At 42.4% G+C, this 22,882-nt stretch overlaps 1 long non-coding RNA gene across 1 annotated transcript in view; it reads right to left on the reverse strand.

The window, feature by feature from the left end:
* LOC143695781 (uncharacterized) overlaps positions 1 to 22,882 on the reverse strand; it is a 109,145-nt gene that overhangs the window by 37,408 nt on the left and 48,855 nt on the right. The window contains exon 2 of the long non-coding RNA XR_013185319.1: positions 22,137 to 22,258. This is a non-coding gene — a long non-coding RNA (uncharacterized LOC143695781). The remainder of the gene's footprint in view (positions 1 to 22,136; positions 22,259 to 22,882) is intronic.

Below are 22,882 nucleotides of genomic sequence, written 5' to 3' on the forward strand. Positions count from 1 at the left end.
ACCTTTCCCAGAGACAAAAATACTGAAGCGGAACAGAAGTCTCAAGACTAATTTCCTAATGTTTTCCTACCACAGGCCGTATAATGAAATACAATTCCTGTCAAGATCCTGCTTTGTACTTCACCACCTTCTATGGTGTTAGATTTATTTCTTTTTAGTAATTTGTATTTTTAAGAAGCTGCATGCAACAGACAAGGAGAAGGCATGTTGGGAAAATGGGTTAGCAGTTTCTGTACAATTCCACAATAACATCTGAACTTGTTCTCTTGCCTTGCCTTGTCTTCCCTCCCATATGCCCCCACCCTCCCCTTGCCCAGGAGCTGCTGATTATTGCTTTTGCCCAAATGTTGTTTCTGATCATGTAGATTTGATCATCATCTTTGTCTGAAGTCTGTAGAGCAGCTCAATGATTGACAGTGCTGGGTCCCCATAACATAAATCAATGAGCAATAAAGTTAAGTATCTAAGTCAAGCGTAGAGAAAGTGAACTGACATTGAACTGTAAGCATTAATTAAAAAGGAGGAAAAAAACAAGAGCACATTTAACTAGGAACGTTGGGTCTTGAGTTGTTGAAAGGAATAAAAAAAATAATGCAAGTATGAAAGAGCATGTACAGAGTTAATGCTGCCTATCTCCCTCAGCACTAAGTCTTTAAAAGAAATCATATACGTTAAACTCCCAAAGAGACTATTTTCTTTTGTTTTTCAATTACACGTGATAATGGGGAACATTTTGTGAATGACTCTGATGCTTATGCCTCCAATAAAAGCCAGGATACTGTACCTCATTCATGCTTATTTAACGATCTCGTAAAGAAAGAACCCACCAGCACCGTAACACAATTATGATTGAATCAGACATTTTCCCTTCTCACCAGCTGAAGAATTGTTAAGTATTGCTATTGAAAACTCATTGTAATGCACTATTTTTGCAGTGGCCACAGTGTTCAAAGCAGCTTAGGAAGCAAATATAAAACACACTTGCCACCACAGAGAACACAGAGTTTACAGTGGCTTTGATCATACAAACACTAATCCTTTCATTTTAGAAGGGTTCACAGGCATAAATATTAAAATAATACTAAGTATTGGCACTGTCAGATCATAATTAGATGTGAACATGACACATTGCAAGACAAAAGAAAGGTGAAAAAATGTAATGATTGAGTACAGCTCACCTGGGTGCTGTAGCAGCTTTTCTGGTTTTCCTTTTTTGTCCTTTCCAGCTTGCGTGGAGTCAAAAACCAGAGGCCCAGAGAGAGCCAGGAACAGTGGGGTGGGGACTGGTATCAGTGTTAAACTGGCAGCAGCATGGAGTAATGGCAGTGTGGCTAAAACCACCATCAGCTGGGAGATTCACTTTCTTACAGTGGAAATTCCGCTTGCCATGACGACTTAAATCATCTTACTTAAGCTGTTTAATCATTGCTTTCTACCACTATTTTTACCCTCCACAAAACTGAGCTCCCAACCAGACAAATGAAGGATTTGAAGCTGCTCTTTTGCTAACAGATCAGCAACTTGTCACTACTGCAGTGGGAATGAGTTCAGGCCAACATCTCCCACTCAAGACCCGGGCTGGGCTGGCAGCACCACATTAGCTCATTATCTTCATTACCAGTGGCTCATGGTCAAGTCAGAATAATTTGCTGTTATGTGGGTCGAATATTTTGGAGCTAATTTTGTCCCCTGCAGAGTACTGCCAGTCCACCATTTCATTCACTGCTCAGTTTTAAAAACAAAACCTGGTGGTGATGGGAGGATGCACCACCACCTCCATTACTGCTGGCACACAGGCTCATTCTGGGAGATCTGCCTCATTCAAGACACACTGCATGCTCTTATTCTAGTGTGGCCTGGTCTCTTCCTTCCTACAGGGCTCTATGAAAGTCAATTTTTTCTTTTTCAGTTTAGTTTGATATTTTCTTTAAACTTAAGGATTTTTTCTGAGTTAATATTTGGGCTGTGAGGTTTTTGTTACGCTTCCAGGGTTGAGATGTCAGTGATTTTAGTGAAAGGGAAAGGTTTTAGTTGTGGAGATGGACTTCTCTTTAGGATGCCGATTACAAGGTTAGTAGGTTTGTAACAACAGATACTGCAGGGCAGGACATCTCTGTCACTTTAAAAGCCCATATACACGGAGTCAGTTTTGTTATGCCATTCCCCTTAAATTCCTGATGAAGCAAATCTGTCTTCCTATGGGAAGCTGTGGGATTAATTCGTAGCTCCAAATCCACTGAGCCTGTTCCACACGTGCTGCACCTGGTAACTGCCTTGATTTGACACAGATGTAACCACAAGCAGAACCAGTCCTCAGCCTATGAGTTTCTTGTGAAATTAAGGGGTTTAATCACCTTGATGAGAAACTGAAAAGCTTCTAATGGCAGCAGCTGAAAGACCTTTCATTTGCAAAATGTACCAGGTGACCCTGAGCATGTCCATTTTGGGTGGCTGAATTCATTGATCTGAGAGACAGATTTCAGGTGTTTTCACCTGACAACACCTGGTGCTTCGTGGCAGGGGAGACCTGTGTGGTCTGACAGACAGTTTCCATGTTAGCAGGCAGTGGTTGTGCTGACAGACTGGCAGGCAAAAGGAGGTCTGTCTGTCCTGGAGAGGGGCACTCTGGCTAGCAGTAGACCCACTCTTCCAGTCTATAGCTTGCATTAATTAGAAATTAACTGCATCCAGCTCTGGGGCCCCCAAAATAAGAAGCATATGGATTGCAGGAGTGAGTGCAGAGGAGGCTATGAAGATGATCAGGGACTGAAGCACCTCTCCTATGAAAACAGGCTGAGGCAGTTGGGGTTGTTCAGCCTGGAGAAGAGAAAGCTCCAGGGCTGGCTTCTTAGAGCAGCCTTACAGTGCCTAAAGCGGGCTGCCAAAGGAGATGGAGAAGGATTTCAATAAGGACATGTAGGGATAGAACAAGAGGAATTTGCTTTAAAGTGAACATGGCTGGGTTAGGATTACATACTAGGATGAAACTATTTACTGGAGGGTGGTGAGGCACTGAACAGGTTGCTCAGAGAAACTGTGGCTGTCCCATCCCTGGAAATGGGATGCCCCTGGAGGGGGCTTTGAGTAACCTGGTCTAGTGGAAGGTGTCCCTGCCTAGGGCAAGGGGTTGGAATAGATATTCTTTAACAGATGTCCCTTCCAGCCCAAATCATTTTATGATTCTGTGTTTCTATGAAATCTGTGTGCTTGCCATGTGTCCTGTTGACTGATGGTGCTTCAAGCTCCCCAAGAGCGGTCCAGGTGGCCTGTGCTTGATTACCGAGTCTGGATCTGAGAGAATGCTGGGTGGAGATGGGAGGCCACCATGGCTGGGCATCATTCTGGAGACTGGATTTGGAGCCTCTGTTCCCAGCTAAATAAAAAGCATCAGGTTGTGAAGGCAGTTGGAGGAGGTGGTCCATACTCAGTGACATGGTGTGCTTTTTTTCTGCTCTCAAGACAACTCTGATGCCTGGCAACTGCAGTCAAGCCAAATATTAGACCCACATCTGCAAGCAACTGCTTGTCAATCCCTCCTGCCCTGAGTGGAGCTGCAGTATCTGTTCTCCACAGCTGTGGAAATGCAATTGTATTGTGGAGAGGTAATCTTTTGTCACTCGGAAATTCACCATTTCATTTCCTTTTAAAGCATTTTCAGATTTTTTTCCCCCCTGGGTATTGAGAGCTTTCTTTAAAGTAAAATAAAATAAAATAAAATAAAACAGGTTCATCTCCAAGGAGATGTGAGAAGCAGTTTTGGGGAAAACTAACGCTGAACAGAAGTCTCAGCTAAAAACATGAACGTGTGACAGAAGGCTGTGATGGCACACGTGCCATCTCAACTGTGTATGGGGTGCCTGAGACTCCAGAGCTACTCTGTGTGTCCTTTCAGGCCACTTCATTGTTCTCATCTGCTTGTTATGGCCACATCACAGCCTCAGAGAGCAGACCTCACCCTCTTTTAAACTTGACCTGCACAGCCTAATTGTGTGAGGACACAGCCCAGTCTGCAACATCACAGCCACTTCCACAGTGAATTGGATTTGTCAGTCTCTGGGCTGTGGTCTTATAATGTGCTATATTATTAAGTTTCTTTGCCTTAAGTTGCCAGCTAATGGAATAATGTCTTTGTCTTTATTAGAAAGAGTCCACAGCTTTATTAAGTTACATAATTCACAACCAATAGCGTAATCAATAAAACATTAACAAATATGTAACCTTAGACAAACCTCACATATTGATTTCTTTAAACATTCTCACAAAGCCTGTCTTTGGCTGAAAAAATACATTCAGTCCCAGTGAGAAATCCCCAAAACACTTAATGCATTAAGGTGTGGGCACTGGAGGACAAATTGAATTGGCTTCCTTGAAAATAAAGCTGGCTCTCCCCTGGTCTTTGTGAATGCACCTCAGAATTGTTATTTTTTGCAATTTGGAAGGAAGCTCCAATTTTCTCTTTTATGCCTCATCTTTGCAAGGAAAATACTGTGTGTTGCAAAATACAGTGGCTACCACATAGTTAAAAATGAGCATAAATAATCTCTTATTGCATGGACAGAAATGGATACTGCAAAACCTGTATTACCTGATGGTGATTAACCCTGGGGATTCTCAGGTGGACTGTAACTAGCTGTTGTAGATTCAAGTTTAACCTAGCCCTGTGTCTGCATTAGGTAAGAAGTTGTGTTTAACATCAGGTAAGAGACTCATTTTTCTAACACAAAACTTCATGTAAATATATTTTTTAACTGTAAAAAAAAGTATCTAATACCTCCTGAGTGCAGTTTAGTGGATGATGCTGATATACCTGCAGTTATGCTTTTGATACAATCAGGAGAGCTAGCATTGTATTATCCCTACCTCTCTATTCTCAAGACTATGTGAAAAAATCCCCAAATCATCAGACACTGTCTTGCAGGGAATCTCTGTGCATTATCACACAACAGAATTGCTCCAATGTTAACTTCACAGGTAATTTAGAACTAGTCTGGAGGAAGTAGCAGAAAAAGCATCTCAGGGATGCACCAGCAAGGAAATAGAACAGATGTGCATCTGCTCCATCTTTAGTTTCAGTGATTCAGTGAAGACACACTTTTAATTTCTTAATAACAATTAAGTGCCTAATCTTTTTGTAACCTATATCCTTGGGCACTATATTTAAGGATTTTTTTTTACTTTGCTTTCCTTTAAAAACAGAATCATCTACTCATTTTGCAAGACTTTGAAAGGTTTCCTTGTCAAAAGGGATGTAGGTGAGATGGAGGATAAAGCTTCCCAGCAAATGTTGGGGACTAGTGTGCAGAGTTCCCACGTCCCCTTTGGAGACTTTATCATTTAACAGCCACAACTCTCCTTTATTAGATCACTATAAAACAAGTGCCTGGAGGGAGTCAGAAATGAATTGAATTTTGTAGATTTAAATGATTGTGTGGGACCTTTTTGGCTTAATATATACCCTGGAGAGGTTTGCTACTAGAACTTGGGAACTTTGTAATAAGAATAATTCCTTAGCTGGAGATCTTTATCTTGTTACATTAATGATTCACTGGGGGGTTATGCAGAAAAATTAAGGGAAATTTTTAAAAAGACTATTAGATCAAATGTTCTTCTAGAGACATGCACAGAGATGGTCAACAAATATTTATAGGCTGGTGAGATAAGGAATTTATTGCCTTTGTGCTGCATGCACAGGGCAGCCGGCCATTTCAGGAGGTCCCTCCTGCCTGTGCTTCTGCTCAGGATTGTCTTCAGCTCACAATCAGCACTCAACAAGGTAAGGTTTAGCAGGCCACGTCCTGCTTGTGCTCTGCAAAATCCACACACAGCAAGGGAATTCACTGAGTGGTGGGTATAGCTACCTTAGCTTCAAAGGTATGGGCCAGACTCAGCATACAGACCTATTTTTTCACATCCCTGCCTTTATCCCAGAGGTTTTGCAACACTGTTCCTCAGCTCCAGCATGGACTATTTATAGTACCCACAGCTCCTGCTGGATTTAGTGGATGCTCAAGGTCTCTAAATAGCAACTGTGTGGTCTCCAAGGATGTGACATTTGGAGAATGCAGACGCTGCTTGTACTTTGCCCATGCAGAACATCTACTGCATTTCTGCCATTTATAGCTGCCACTGTAATGGGCTTTGAAGGCCTGCTTTATATATCACCTGGTTTTACCTGTGATCACAACTCACCAGTTTTAATGGTAATATCAGGGAATTGAAGAAACAGCTACAATGCCCATGGCTGAAGCTAAGCATCCAAAAATAACAAGCTATTAGGAACATGCAAAGTGGCATTTTAGGCGTGAGAACAGTGATTTTTTTTTTTTTTCATCCAGCTAGGGTGAATTCCCATTTACAGTCAATAGAAAGGAAAATAGAACAACACTGTAGCCTTTGCAAATCCAGGTAGAAATGGAAAGAAACGCAGATCACAGGGACATGCACTTACATTCTGCTATCAAGTCACCATTGTGATTTGAGAAGAAATTGGTGATAATGGTGAAATAAATGATCATAGCCATGGCCTGTGATGCCTTAAGTTTTAGCTTTCATATTTTTCAGATTCCATGCTGCCTAGGGGTATAGCTCTGAGCTTCATATTAAGTGTTAGTAGATTCTCTTCACAAGGGAGGTAGAAAAACAATCCTTTTCCAGCTTGAGACCAAGGAAAACTGTTAAAAGTTTCAGGCCAAAAGGTATAAACAAGGGGGAACTGAAGAAGAGCAAACAAACAGGATGGGACTTCATAACCTAAAGCTGTACTTGGACAATCAACTCCAATATGCAAATGGACCAAAACTTATAGAAGTGTGAGACCTTGTGACCTGTAATCCATTTTTGTGGCCATTTTGGATCTATCTTGGGTGTAGACCTGGCCTTTTACTGCCCAAGGTGTATCCTTTGAGGTCTTTCAATAAACACCTACTTTATTCCTTTAGCTCTGTCTAGTCTCTGTTCCAGGTTCAGCCTCTCCAGGCATCACCTGGAGCTTGAATGTGACAGTGGGGAAAGAGAAAGCGTGCTGGCTTTTGCTTGACAGGAGCTGCAAAGAGAGCAGCGGCCACAAGAGATGTCTGAGAGCCCTGTCTGGCCCATTCACTAACAGCATTGGTTCCCACATCTGTAAAAGCCTACACCTGGTATACTGCCCCAAGTGCCACACACCAAGCACCCTCTGGTCCTCTCTTTGCTGTTATTGCCTTATCACCAGGTCCATCATGGGTGAAAGGTAATTCCCTTGTCCACTTTCTCTCTCCTGGGCACAAATCTTCCAAGACAGCTGTAAATTTGGATGTAAGAACCCCAGGGAGACCTGTGGAGAAGACCCCAAGGCTAAACTCCATTGAAAGAGATATGAGGAAAAGAAAATCTGTGTGTCTGCTCTGTAACTCACTAGGAGTTGAGAAAATCCCATACCTCTTGGGAACAAGTCTCCTGAGAGTAATTTCGGGATAATCCTGGACAAAGAGCCCTCCATGCTTAACATTTTTATGAAGGCAGAATAAGAACATTGTGAAGAGTGTAACATGCACTTAGTACAGATCTGAAAAAAAAAGTCAGAGGAAATTAATTTAAATTCCTCTAAATGCAATTAGAGGTGACAAGATTTCTCATGGTGAGAGACTGCGTTAAAGCAAAAGCTAAAAGTTCCCATCCAGTTCATAAAGCCTTAGGTAGCTATTGGTAATATGAATTAAATTAATCAAAATGGGTAAAAGTTAATGATCCTCTTGGGAACAAAATTAGCTCCTTAATGAAAGAAATGGAGTTCAGAAATTATAATAGAATATTAGCAGATGTGCCCTTTGGAAATTATAAATTTGCAAAATCCCCTTATGTAGATATTAGTTTGAGTCAAATTATCACTAAATCTGACCCTGGAGATGTGATGAGAATACACACACTAGGATCTGTTCAGGAGGGCCTGGAATCCTCTGTCAGGAGTTCTGCTGGGCTGGGTTGGGTGCCACAAAATGCTTTCTCAAATCAGCAACAGGGAAGAGTCAAACCCCCAAACTTCTACTTGTAACCTGCCAAGCTCTTGCTAAGGAGTCCTACTGCCTCTTGTTCTCTCTGGACTGCTGAGAGTATCACAGAATTCACAGAATCACTAGGTTGGAAGAGACCTTCAAGACCATTGGGTCCAACCCATGCCCTAACACCTCAACTAAACCATGGCACAGAGTGCCACATCCAGGGATGGTGACTCCACCATTCCAGTGGGCAGACCATTCCAGTCGTTATCACTCTTTCTGTAAAAAACTTTCTCCTAATATCCAACCTGTATTTTTCTTGGCACAGCTTAAGACTGTGTCCTCTGGTTCTGTCAGTTGCTGCCTGGAGAAAGAGACCAACCCCCACCTGGCTACAGCCACCTTTCAGGGAGTTGTAGAGAGTGACAAGGTCACCCCTGAGTCTCCTTTTCTGCAGGCTAAACACCCCCAGCTCCCTCAGTCGTTCCTCACAGGGTCTGTGTTCCAAGCCCCTCACCAGCCTCGTTGCCCTCCTCTGGACGTGCTCCAGTGTCTCAATGTCCTTCCCAAACTGAGGGGCCAGAACTGGACACAGCACTCAAGGTGTGGCCTCACCAGTGCTGAGTACAGGGCAAGAATGACCTCCCTGCTCCTGCTGGCCACACTATTCCTGATACAGGCCAGGATGCCCTTGGCCCCCAGGGCACACTGCTGGCTCATGTTCAGCCGGCTGTCACCAGCACCCCCAGGTCCCTTTCTGCCTGGGCACTGTCCAGCCACAGCCCCTGTACGGCTGCAGGGGGTTATGGTGGCCAAAATGCAGGATTCGGCACTGGGACTTATTAAACTTCATCTTATTGGACTCTGCCCATCCATCCAACCATTCCAGGTCTGTCTGCAGAGCCCTCCTACCTTCTAACAGATGGACACACGCTCCCACCTTAGTGTTGTCTGCAAATTTACTAATAAAAGACACAATACCCTCATCCATGTCATCAATAAAAATATTGAACAGAACTGGCCCCCAGCTGACTGGCTGCCAGCCAGATGCAGCACCCTTCACCACCCCTCTCTGGGCCTGGCCATCCAGCCAGTTCTTAACCCAGCAAAAAGTGCTCCTGTCCAAGCCACGGGCTGCCAGCTTTTCCAGGAGTATGATATGGGAGATGTGGGAGTGTCAAAGGCCTTGCAGAAGTCCAAATAGACAACATCCACAACCTTTCCTGCCACAACCAATCCACCAGGTGGGTCACGTGGTCATAAAAGGAGATCAGGATGGTCAAACACAGCCTACCCCTCCTAAATCCGTGCTGGCTGGGTCTGATACCCTGGCCATCTTGTGAGTTCTGTGTGCTGACAATCAGTATAAACTGTTCCATGACCTTACCAGGTAGTGAGGTCAGGCTAACTGGCCTATAATTACCAGGATCCTCCTTCCACCCTTTCTGTAAATGGGTGTCACAGTGGCCCAGTCATCTGGAACCTCACCAGTGAGCCAGAACTGTTGGTAGATGGTGGAGAGCGGCTTTGCAAGCTCATTTGGCAGCTCCCTCATCACCCTGGGATGGATCCCATCTGGTCCCATTGATTTTTGAACATCCAAGTGGCTCAGCAGTTCTCTGACTGCCTCCTCCTGGATAACAGAGGGGCTATTCTGCTCCCTGAAACCATCTACCAACCCAGGAGGACAGTTGTCCTGAGGACAAGCCATCTTCCCACCAAGGACTGAGGTAAAGAAGGTGTTAAGCACCTCTGCCTTCTCCTCATCTGCAGTTGCTAAGTTCCCTCCCACATCCAGTAGAGAACAAAGATTGGTCTTACCCTTCCTTTGCCATTAATATATTTGTAAAAACATGTTTTATTATCCTTTACAAAAGTTGCCAAATTAAGTTTGAACTGAGCTTTGGCATCCCTAATTTTTTTCCTACATGCCCTAGCAACCCCCTTAAATACTTCCTGAGAGACCTGACCCTCCTTCCAAAGATGATACATCCTCTTTTTATTCCTATCTTCCTTCAAAACCTCATTGCCCATCCAGCCTGGACCTTTGCCTCACTGATTCATCTTTGGGCACATAGGGACAGTCTGTTCCTGTGCCTTCAAGATCTCTGTTTTGAAGCACACCCACCCTTCCTGGACTCCTTTGTTTTTAAGGGCTGTTTCCCAAGGAACTCTCTTATAAGCCTCCTAAACAGGCCAAAGTCTGTCCTCTGGAAGTCCAATGTAAAAGTCTTATTGATGTTCCTCCTGATTTCACCAAATAGCAAGAACTCTGTAATTTCATGATCACTATGCCTCAAGTGGCCTCCAACCACCACATCTCCCACCAGCCCATCTCTGCTTGCAAACAACAGGTCTAACATAGTCCCTCCCCTGGTGGGCTCACTCACCAGCTGCCACTAAAAGTTGTCCTCCACAAACTCTAGAAACTTCCTGGACTGCCTCTTTTCTGCTGTATTAAGTTCCCAGCAGATGTCTGGTAGGTTGAAGTCACCTACAAGAACAAAGGCTGGTGATCCCAAAACATTCTCCAGCTGCTCATAGAATAAGTTGTCCACCTCTTCTTCCATTTTGGGTGGATAATAAGACTCCCAGTAGGATTTCAGCCTTGCTGGCCTTCCCATTAATTCTTACCCATAGGCATTCAACTTTGTTGTCATTAGTTTCAATACCCATGGCATCCAAAGCCTTCCGAATACAAAGGGCCACCCCTCCACCTCTTCTCCCTTTTCTGTCTCTTCTAGAGAGCTTGCAGCCATCCAGTGCAGCGCTCCAGCTATGTGAGTTGTCCCCCCACGTTTCCATGATGGCCACTACATCATAGCTTTCTTGCTGTACCATCGCTTCCAGTTCTTGTTTGTTACCTGTGCTGCATGCAATAGTGTATGTGCAGCTCAGCTGGGCTGCTGATTTCACCCCTAACTCAGGCTTACCACCCTTGGGCCTGCTTCCAGACAGCCCAGCTGCATCCCCTTCCCCCTTCAAACTTAGTTTAAAGCCTCTCAATGATCTCCGCCAGTTCATGAGCTAAAATCCTTCTGCCCTTAACAGAGAGATAACTAGCCAACAGGAGAGATTTTTAGGAAGACCCACATTTCAGCAGGACAGAGGTGGTCCTTGTCCTTGTGGCCATCCCAGGCAGTGGATGTTCTGTTCTGGATGTAGGTCACCACCTTGTAACCAAAACATTAAGAACAGTTTATCACTGTGGATTAGCATGTAGTGAGGAACAAGAGACTTGTCAGAGATCCAAGACATGTCAAAGTCACAGAAAGCAAACAAAATCCCAGAAAACAAACAAACAAAAATATGATGAATTGCTCATGTTGAGACTACAAAGAATTTATTGCATGTTTTTATGACTCTTTCCAGCCAAGAACTTTTCTCATCCATTTATGGAAAACATAAAAGCCACTGGGAGTTAAATAGGATAAAAACTAGATTTAAATCATCCTTACACATGCTGCTCACATCAGCATACAGCTGTTTTTCAGCATTTGGAGTCCTTGAAACTTTTAAGCCATTTAGAACAGCATGTGATTGGTATGAAAAATAGCACAGGCTTTCTTTTTATAAAAAGAAATCACGCTCCAGGGTGCTGGATGCAGGGACTCCAGAAGCCAAGAAAGATGTTTGAAGTGCTTATTGGCATTCCAGGATCCAGAAAACTCTTCCTGCCTCACGCTATCTTGTAGCAATCCTGATGCATGTGTCCTGGGAACAGAATAAAGAAGACATTCCCTCTGGTGCAGATGGCCAAAGTACAGCACAAAGCATGCTTGAGTCCCCAGTCCGAGGATGTCATGTGCATAGTTTAGAGGATGAGCTCTTCCTTTTATTTTTGTATTTATAGCACAAGTGGTGGCACTGTGAACTTCCTCATAGTGTCCTGCCAAAGTTGATTCAGTTCTGCTTGGGCTGTCAGGAGTTTGCATGCACCACTCAGTAAGCCACTAATCATGAGAAGATCTTGGACAGGGGCAGAATGCAACAGTCTTCTGGAGTGTAACTCCTCCCCCATCCCAGAAGGGAACAGTTCCCAGTTTGCACAAATAAGAAGGCAAACCAAAAATGTTAGATGGGGACAGGAAGAAAAGGAGAGGGGAAAAAGAAGTACATTGAAATTTGTGAACATATGACTGAGGGAGAGAGAGGCCCAGCTGAAGGTGGTGGAATCGGGATGGTGCTTGGGAAGCATACAATTTTAGTTTCAGATGCAGAAACGTGGAATTCTTGGATACTCAGTCTGAAAGGGCTTTGCAAAAATGGATCTGCAACATTCTTGCCACCTTTCAGATAAGCAAACTGAAAGAGAAAGAAAATAGAGTGATTTTGGCCAAGTTTTAAAGAACAAGAGTTCTGATTTTCACAGATCTTTCAGGTTTCAAAAGCTAACTTTATTCTAAATTGCAATGAATCCTCCAGAGCCTGAAATTCTCTGCAGAGGGGAATTTGAAAAAAAACCAAACTTCAATGCATTTCAAGTTGATTGACAGGTTTTGTTGTAATGGAAACTGAAACATTCTGTTTTGACTTTTTAAAGTTAATATTATGTTATAGCAAAAAAGCTAATACAAAGTCACAAAAAGAAAAATAAAGGCAGAGAATAGTTTAAAAGTAAAAAATAGGTTAGGCTGTTTCAACCTTACACTGTTAGCACTTTTTTCAGTCATTCTCTTCCAGGAATCTACTGAAAGCAATCCTCTTTTGCAAACTGTTTTGATTTCTGATGGCAATACAGACTTTCTGCAATTTTTCTGACCAACTGTGCCAAGAACCAAACACTGACAGCTACTTCACTATCTAAGGACACATTTTAAATGTAAGAATTCTTTAATGCAAGTAGCATTTTGTACCATCAGCAACGTGACTTTTTTTCAACAGGGTATTGAAACTGCCATACTAGATCTGACCTGAAATGTATTCAGTGATAGTTCTGAGTTGCCTGATCTGGTTTTGAACCTGCTTTTACTTGGCACCTGCAATGTTCAGTGGTAATGAGCACTGCAGTTTAAGAGTTTATATGTATTGTGACAAAACCTATTTTAGTTTATTTCAGTCTTGCTACTTCATAGTTTTCACTGGGTACCTCATGGGTCTGGAACTGACCAGAACAATGAATCACCATTTCCTATTTGCTTGCTACAAATCTATAAGCTTTTTTGATGGTCTCCCCCAGAAGTCATCTCCTATTTTATTATTCTGAGTAATTTTATCTTTTCTGCAAAGTTTGTCACTTGAAGATTCACCAGCTTTGCTGAAAAATGACACAAATACAGAGAGCAAGAGCAAGAACTTTGCTGCCAGATAAATCCCCTCCCTGCCCTGTCCCTGTCCCTGTGGGCTCCATGAGAATCTCCTTTCCTTAAAGTCTTGTGGTGAGAGGTCTTTCAAAAGCATTGTCAAACATAGGTTCAATACTTATCATCTGGATCACATTTTTTCAGGTAATTGCCAGCTCCTCCAAGTCTCCAAGTAAGACTACAAAATCTGCACAGCTCTTTCTGAACAGTGTATGTATTTTTGTGTCTAAGAATTCTGTTCATGATTGTTTCTACAAGTTTGACTGTGGTTTTATTGATCTGTAGTTCCCAGTGAAGCCTGCAGCCATTACTAAAGTCTGGTGACACATTTGTCATTGTACATTATTCTGCAGAAAAAATGGTAGGTTACACATGACAATTAGTTGTTGAACAATTTCACATCTGACTTCTTTTATAACTCTTCAGTGACCTTGTTCTTGTGATTTGTCCAGCAATCTATTCCATTCACACTCCTGTTTTAAATAGTTTCTTAGGCTACTCAACACCAAAAAGAGTTCTGGTGTGAGAATCTGTCTCACAGGTAGTAAGTAGTGAGACCAATAATTAATTTCCTCTTGCCATAGTGACTTGGTCTCTTTTAAATCCTTCTTTTGCTTCTTGTTCATCTGCTGGTTTTACTGACTCATTTTCTGTTTCAAAGGTGGTTGCTTTTGTTATTGCTGATTCTGCTGCCATTTTTATCACTGCTACCTTCTACATTTTTGTAAAAGATCTCCTGGAAATCTATTATTTCTGCTTAATTTAATTTTACAGCTAGCATTTAACATGCAAAAATTTATCTTTTTTAGTTTTCTCATTTTAATGGTTTTTTTTGGTCTCTAATAGTTCTCTTTTACTGGTTACCAGAGTGGCTTTCTGAAGGGCTGTTTTTGTATTTAGTATGGCACCTCTAGTCTTCTTGCTGTCTGCAAGCAATGCTTTCTCCTTTTACTTTTCTGTGCATGTGTAGCTTCAGTATTAAAAGCCCTCTGATGACAAATACAGAAACTTACTGTTGATATTTAGCACAGATATTAGTCAAGTGTTATTTTGTGACTAGTGCCACCTGAAGAGTATAATATATTAATAGATAATGGATCAGTTTCATTTCTTAGTCAATTGTTGACATTTTTATTTCACCACTGTAAGCTGAAAAAGAGTAAATGCAATAAATCCCTGATGAAACACATTCCACTCTTCTATTCAGGGGACTTCTTCTCTAATCCACAGCACTTTTTAACCCCCTAACTTGCTTTTCTTAGTCCAGAACTTGTAAAATCTAGATTTCTTTTTTCTAGCTTTCTTACAGATTTCCCATCTGTCCATCATCAAACAAACTCATGCATTCAGTAACAATAACAGTGCTTTCTCACTTCAGAGACATAATTAGTGTGAGGAGATGTGCAGTAAAGCAAGCTGTGGAGACACCAGCTCAGTGCATGCTGTATGTGAGAAAGTTTTTCATCACCCCATCATATGATTCTTTCTTTGGAGATTTCCAAACCTCAACCCCTTTATCTGCATATTCTGTGAAAATGGAGTCTACTTGCTGAGATGTAAGACCTGATACCTGTGAAAATGGATTCATGTCTGCTATTAAGGATTCCTTACAATTTGCTGCATTTGGGAAGAGACATAATTTTTGTTGAAATTAACAAACTTGCCCTGGAGCCCAGTAAAACACTGCAGACAAGTTCCTACATAATAGGAGGAGCTGAACCTCCTGAAGTTCCAGATTTGGAGCCCCCTTGGAAGTTATCTAGCTCTGGCACAGAGCTAAAAGGAGCAGCTAGAGTCATTTACATTGGGAAATTCTTGATGTCTCTTCTTATTAGAAAGACCACTGTATTATTTTATTTATAAATATATATTATATTTATATATATGCAAAAATGTTTCTAAAAGGGTCAGCAAATCACAGATACAAAGAGAATAATTTTCTAAAATATGTGCTTCTTTGTTCATCTAGAGACCCTCTAGGAATAAAAAAAAAATCAAGGATAACAAGCATGCTAAATACTAATAGTCACAATCATAAAAAATTACATGCATAATTAAAATATCCATTTCAAGTCACTCTTACATTTGCTAATAAAAGTCTCCTTATGAATACCAAAATACAATTTTCCACATAAAAAGGACAAGCAAAAAACCCCAAATGACATCTTAGCTTTATTTTCAGTGACCTTGCAAGATTTTGAAACATTTGACCTCCCTATCCTTTAAATGAATGTATGTAAATGATTTAGATAAGGATGTCAGATGTGAGATACCAATGGCTGTTGATAGTGGCACAAATGGAGAGAGAAAAGGTGAATAATGACCAATGTAACTGGGTTCAGGATGAAGCAGATCTTTCAGGCAACTGTGCCAGTAAATAGAAAACAATTTAAATTAGAAAAATGTTACATAATAAATCTAGAGGCAGTGAGAGTACATTTTAAGCAGAGGAGTAATTCAGAGTGATCTGGCCAGGAAGGGAATTTTCTCCAGGGAATACTTTAGCAAAGGCCTCCGAGCCATCCATCTGGAGTTCAACTCCAGCACAACAGACAATGGGAAACTGGATGAATCAGAGAAAAGACTATAAACCAGGAGAAGGGATAGCATTTCTGCATGGGGTAGGGCACTTCTTCATTTGAAACACTCTGCTTGGTCAGCTTTTCAACACAAAAAAAGGACATTACTGCCCTGGAACAGGTACAGCCTCAGCCAGAGAGTCTGATGGCAGATTTTTGGAAGATGACTTATAAAGTAGGGGATCTGCCTAGGGAGAAGCAAGCCCTTTCCAGCAACTAAATGAAATCACCCAGATGATCCAAGAGCAGAGCTGTCCTAGCTGCACAATGGCAAGCACAACCTGTGACCAGAGCTGAGGACTCCTTCTGCTCCAGGCACTGTGCAGCATGCTGCAAAGCAGCTTTCATGTCTCACCAGGACCTGGAAATCTGAGGCTGCAAATTCCCCAGAGAGCACGGTTTGTGCTGTTTGTGACTGAAATCCATGACAAACTATGCCCCTGGTGTACCTCAGCCTGGGCTTCATCAGGTGATCCCAGAAGCTGAGAAAAAGAGGAGATAGATACCCAGACCACACTCAGTCTGCTTTCCTCTTGAGTCTTTGGCACAACAGCCCCAGTTTGACAATCAGACACCACCATCTTCCTCCAGATGCACGATTAGACATTTTGATGTGTGTATGACTGTTGCACAGCCTGATGCTGGGATGTACAGGAGATACAAGCTCCAAGCTGCTACCAGCTAATTGCTCATCCCCTTTAGCTCAGGCAGCAGAGGCCTCCACTAGACAGCCAGGGTGCAGCTGAGCATTTTACTTTCAGCATATGGACTATTTAAATTCCTAGCAAAAAGAGCAGTTTAAACCACTTGGTGCTCGGGTAGGATTTCTGCCATCTGGTACCCTGTATCTTCTGCTGGCAGAAGTTGAGGTTGGATGCAGCTCTAGGATAGCAATTTTAGTGTCATTTCCATACAAATGGCTTGTGACTGGTGAGTTCAGGGGCAGGCCCATCAGAAAGCATTTGCTTTGCAAGCATTTCTCCTGCCTGTCGCTGCATATTGAGCATCCAAAGGAAACACGTGACCCTCTCAAGAACATTGCTGGTGCATCCATAATGTGGACCTGGAAAGGATAAGCCAAAGATCTTGATAATTATTTTGTTCATTCTTGCTGCAGACTGGACTGGGGATGATGAAAATCCCTCCTCTCTCCTCACAACCAGTGAGAGCTGACAGGATGTTACTGATCTGGTCACTGGTGATGTTCAGGGCTCAGAAGCAGACTCAGACTTCATTTTGTAATGACTGCCAAGAACCAGGCCCTTAATACCATGAAATGTGACCATGAAATCACACATGGAACATCATAGCTGACACTTCTCTAACAAGCAGTAGAAACCCCTATTTCGTAACAGAAGTTCCTGCCTTCTCTAAAGCCTCTGAACATGGTCCAAATCTACCCTCTGACAGAGAGCTCTGCTTGACATGAACTTGAGCCCCAGCCCATGTGGTCAGCAGACACACATTCATGTTTTTTGGGGTCCTTCTTGATCAAAGCACTTTAATTATTTAGGGCTACAGGAAAATTATAATCTTGCCCTCCCAGTGCCAGTGGGTCTACCTGTGTAACCTGATTCTCAAGTAATTTGCACAGGTAAAATTGAACTTATAATTCTTCCTTTATTTAGGCTGAAAAGTACATACATCATTCCCTCTTCCTCAGAGCAGAAAGGATCTCTGTGTAAGACTGATCTTACTTGCTGCATAAAAGCAGCATTTCCCAGGAATTATGTCGAGGATGCCAGGTGACCATGTGTTGCCTCACACAAAAGAGGGCAGTGTTATGCTCTGCTCTGCTTTACAAGTACCGTGTAGCCTCCCTCAGACACATCTAGTGTCTCAATGAAATACATTCTCAAGTGATGTTTGTCTAAAAGCTGCTCTGTGGATGGCTACATATACTTCTGAGGGCAATTCTGATTTTATATCCCTCATCAGCTGAATGAGGTGCACCACCTTATGGAATATTCATACCTAGGCCACACTTAAATTCATCCTGCTCAAAATGCAGATTATTCCAATGTCTAACATTAACTCAGTAAGTGCTGAACCCAATTATGATGATTCAACCAAAGCTCATTTTACATCAGTACCCCTCTCGGGATGTCCAATGTTTTCCATTAAATGACATGATAGACTCTGTTTTTCTGTCAGGGAAATGGTGAAAAACTAATTTCTGGAGTCTGTTTTGACCACAGGACTTGCTAGAAGGCCATTGTGGCAAAGCACTCATTATTTAACAATTGATTGTTGCTTTAGCTATTCAGAAACCAGAGATGACATTTATCCTACTGTCGAAAACTTTATTTATCCTAAAGTGTAGTTTTAAGTCAGAGTTAGCTGGTTAGGCTGGGAAAATGCCCAGTGTGGGGGCAACCTATGAGGAGTGGGACACAGCACTCTAAGCTAGGTAATTAACACAAGAAGAACTTGTGTCTACATCAGGATGAGCAGCTTCTCTCCAGGGACCAGATGGTCACAGTTTTGGTCTGGATGCCTGACTCATGGATTGAGTTTGATGGAGGTTGTTTGGGTGCAGTAAATGCCACTCCCAGCTGCTAACATCTTCCTACAGAACTCTCCCCTCTACCTTTGGTTTCAGAGGTACAGGCCACTGTCAGGGCACATCTGGGCACTACAACTCAAGGAACTTCAGCCTGTTGAAGTATTTTTCAGTGTAGGTGGACACAGAGGACTGCTGGGTGAGATGCCTGTAACATTCTCACAGTGAAAGATGCACCAACAAGCATCCCTCCTGCTTCTGTTAACATCTTTCACTTATCCTAATATCTATACAGTTATTAAAAGCTCCAGGGGCTTGTATTTTTTATTAACAGATATGAGAGAAAGGAGCCTTTGCTCAAGAGCTAAAACATCCAGTTAAGTCCTGAACAACCTTTGATGTTGATGCCTGCAAGAAGTTTTCCACCAGAGGTAGCTGAACAACAAAATTGACACAGATAATATTGCCAAAAGTAGAGAGGTGGGAAGAAAATAGAGCCCTGAAAACAGCACCTTTCATGATTCTTTACATGTCAACCCTAAGCAAGTGGAAAAAAGCACAGGAATTATTTTTTTCCCTCCAACTTTTACATCCCATATAATGCATGGTGTTAAGCTGGCACCAAAAGAACTGCATCGCTTACCTGCAGCTAGATATTGTGGATCTGCACTAAGAAAGCAGTAAGGTCTGAACCTTCTATTAATCCATCCACTAGGCTTTTCTGTTTACTTTTTCAACTTCTGCTGCCTTTCCGCTGAGATACAGCAGTGTCACTTCTATAATTCTCTGAGGAGATGTGATATATATATGCACAGCTTATTTAAGCAGCCTTACCATCCATTTGGGGCTAATGAAAGTTTTCTACCAGCTGGAAGGTGTTTGCTGTAACCCCCTGTCCACTCTCTCTCTCTTTCTGCTGTTCAGAAGCTGCCAGCACTGGAGAGGGAGGTGCTGAGAGGGTTTTTGCATGGCATCTGGCACAGTCCTTGTGTGACAGGCTGGATCATGGAGAGACCTGTACTTTGGGTGGCAGTTGGAATAAGAGCAGCTGTGGGTCCATATGCACCTAATGTGTACTTTAAACCAACTGTTTATCTACTTGTTTCCAACAAATGTCTTGATTTGTGGCTTATGCAGATTTTAAAAGTCACATTAAGGGTCCCTAGATGCTTTTCTTCTTTTATGTGATGAGTCTAAGTAAAATAAATGAAATTATGCTCAAGCCTCCCACCTCACATCCTTTCATTTGAATGACCTTAGGTCTTCATCTTCAAATATCCTGGACTAATGTGCTATTCTGACATGAGTCATCTTGTATTTGGAGTTTTCCCTTAGAACTCAAACTGCTGGAGAATCTCGGGATCCATCAAAAATATTTTTGAAGTGGGTAAGTGCTTTTGGAGAACAGCTTGAAAGCACAACTTGAGTGCAAGCTATGAGATCAGCAGCCAGCTCTCAAAGTGAAGTCACACACAGCTTTTAGCTATTAAGATGCACTTTCCAGCAGTCTCTTCACTTCTGAACACTCACTTTTGGATCAGCTGTAACTCTCCCCAATGCTTCAAAAAGCTTCTCTGCCCCCTTTCTCTCACCCTAGCATTCAGTGGGTACAGGCAGACCTTCCTCTAGGCTTTGCCAAGGGAGCTGCCAACTTCAAATTCAAGCCACAAGGCTCAGGAGACATCTGAGGACAAAGGAGAACATTTTTGCTCTGCACTGGCAGTGTCCAGCTAATTCGCTGGAGCAGCCTGTGAGAGCTGTGGTGTAACCTGGGAACGGCATTTGTGTTGCTAATAATAAAAGATTTTTTGTGAACTGGGTAATGACATGGGTCTGTCAACTCCCACGTGCAAAGTGTTGGGGTGGAGAGCAGCCACTTGGCTTTCTGGAATAATTTGGAAAGGCAGCTTCTTATCTGTGGTAGATAACAGCCTTCTATAGAAGGTTTTAAGAAGTGTGTAAGGCAGGAGGTGACAGAAGTCCTGGCTTAAGGAAATCAGGGAATTTGACCCAAGACCAGGAGCAGTTTTGGTCAATAGGCTATCATGGTATCTCTTGTACAAGAAAGTCTGTGGGTATAAACAAAGGTGTTATCAGAGCATTTCTGACAACAAATTTTTCTCTTCTAGAAATCAGTAAATTTCTTCCGCCTGGATTTAATGGGGAAAAAAGATCCCAACCTGAGTTCTGGTTTGCTTTCAGCTAGACTCTATGAGTTCAGGCTCCATATTAAATTAAATGTTCATAGCCATTTCTGTGGAGCTTTGCTGACTTTACTCTCCAAGGCTTTCCATCCAACCTCGATTTATTCTGCAAACAGCTGGCTTGCTACTTTTCCACTGCTGCTCATTTCTGAAAAATACAACTGCTCTACCTGGCCTTGACAGCAAGCTTATTACTGGGTGGTAGTGTTAGGTTTGGTGGGTTTGTGGGTTTGTTTTGCTTTTTTCCCCCCTCATCTCTTCTATATTTTCTCCTTCTTTCTCCCTCTGTCAGAGTGACAGTCACCATCTCAGGGATCTGGCACGAAAGGCTGGAGCAGCATGATGTGGCTGATACAGGCAAGAAGCCAGAACATTTTGTGTAGGTTAACTGTCCTCCTAGGCAGAGAGCATCCCTCAGCTCAGACATATGCCAGCAGTCAGCCATTCTTCTGCTCCTCCTCCCCTCCCCAGATATTCCTCCCACCTCCCACTCAGACTTTTATGCTCAGCCCAAGTTGATTAAAATGTTGCTGTCATTAAAAAAAAAAAAAAAAAAAAAAAAAAAAAAAAAAAAAAAAAAGAGAGAGAGAGAGAAACAGGGGAGATGGTAGTGATGGGGAAATTTCCTTGCAGCTGCTGCTTGTCAGTTGGCAAGTTGCTTTTAACCTCTCCATGACAGAAAGCAGCAGTGTGCTCTGGCTTTCCTTTTCTCACTGCTGAAGGGCTCCTGCATGCTCTTGCTTCCATGCCAGAAACATCCAGAGGAGCCTGTTCATGACGGAGAGGGTGACAGCTGCCAGCATCCTCCCCTGCTGCATCATACCAGTTGCCCTGGCTGGGCATGTGGAACACAATATCCTGGTCCCCCAGGAGCGCCCAGCCTGGGGACAGTGGGGCAAATCATGGTGGGATGAGCCAAGAAATCATGGCTCTACTACTATGGGCCCATCATAGTCCACACTGCTGTCTGGCTGATGCCTTCAGTGGCGTCATGGCAGGGGAAGATGAGGAGGTGATGATGTCCTACCTGTTTGTGCAATCACCATGGCAAACTGTGTGTGAAAGGCTGTCACCCCCTCCCATGCCATTTCTAATGCACTGAGGTGGGCACATGCAATGCCTGCGGTCGGGAACAACCCTGAGCTCCCAGAAGAGCTTTCGGGGGAATGTGCAAGTCAGATGTGGAGAACACAAGTGAGACACATCCTTGGAGCAGGCCAAGCCCAAACCACAGATGTGTATCACATCTCACCATTCCTGGGGCCTGCAGAACTCAGTTTGAGGTTCACAGCCTGAGACATCTGCTCTTGTGTTGTTAAAATGAACACAAGAAAGAGTCTGCTCAGTAGTGTGTGTGAGCAGCTAGTGACCTCCAAGGGATGCAAACAAGGGATTTGCTTGCTGGGAGAGTACCATTGCTTTCTTTCACAGCAAAATATTATGCTTTACAAATAACAACAACAACAAAAGAAAAATCCCATCCCCTCCAAAAAAGCAATTAAAAAAAAAAAAATTTCAAAAGAAAGAAAACCACAAGCATGTTCGACCACCTTCCCAAATCTCCAAACACTCACCCTCCTTGTTCCCCTTTTCTGTTTCTCAGAGTCCTTCTTGCTTTTGTGCTGTCTCCATGGCCCTGGTTCTCTTCACGCTGAAGGCTTGATAAGATTTGGTTTTTTCATAAGGCAGGGAAGCACTGGTATAGTCAAAAATAAATTAATGTTCTTTCAGCCCTCCACAATTTAAAGGCTCAAAAAATATGACAAAAAGCACACATTGAGTTGAAAAGTCATATGCTAACCCTAAAATCCTCAGTTTTGTTTCTACTTCTACAAAATAACCACACTTAAGTCATGACAGGATTTAAACTTGGTACATTATATATTGTGACCCACATTTTCAAAAATCAGTGGAAGAATTATGGTTCTTTACTTCAGCTGTCTCAAATAGAGACTCATTATATTAGACCAGGCATCTAAAAAGAGTAAAAAATAATTTATTGAAATGTAATTGGCCATTTAATAAGCCAAACTGATTAGTTTTTCCATAATTAGTTACTACAGTGTTTAAGACCAGAAATATTGTAGGATTCAGCAGATAAGAAAAGAAATAGGACACTTAGTTGTTGGAACAAAACTTTTGCTATTTCTTCATTAATCTGATAATAAAACATGAGTTCCAATATAGCTGTTGTATGACTTGTCATCTTAAAGATGAACTTCTGAAATTTTCAATCCATGGTAATTCCTTTTATTTCAGTATTGATTCCTGAACTTGATCAAAATGACAATCTATTTAAAGTTTCAAGAGTAAAATCAGA

The sequence above is a fragment of the Agelaius phoeniceus genome, chromosome 1 (genome assembly GCF_051311805.1).
Source record: "Agelaius phoeniceus isolate bAgePho1 chromosome 1, bAgePho1.hap1, whole genome shotgun sequence".
Taxonomy (NCBI): domain Eukaryota; kingdom Metazoa; phylum Chordata; class Aves; order Passeriformes; family Icteridae; genus Agelaius; species Agelaius phoeniceus.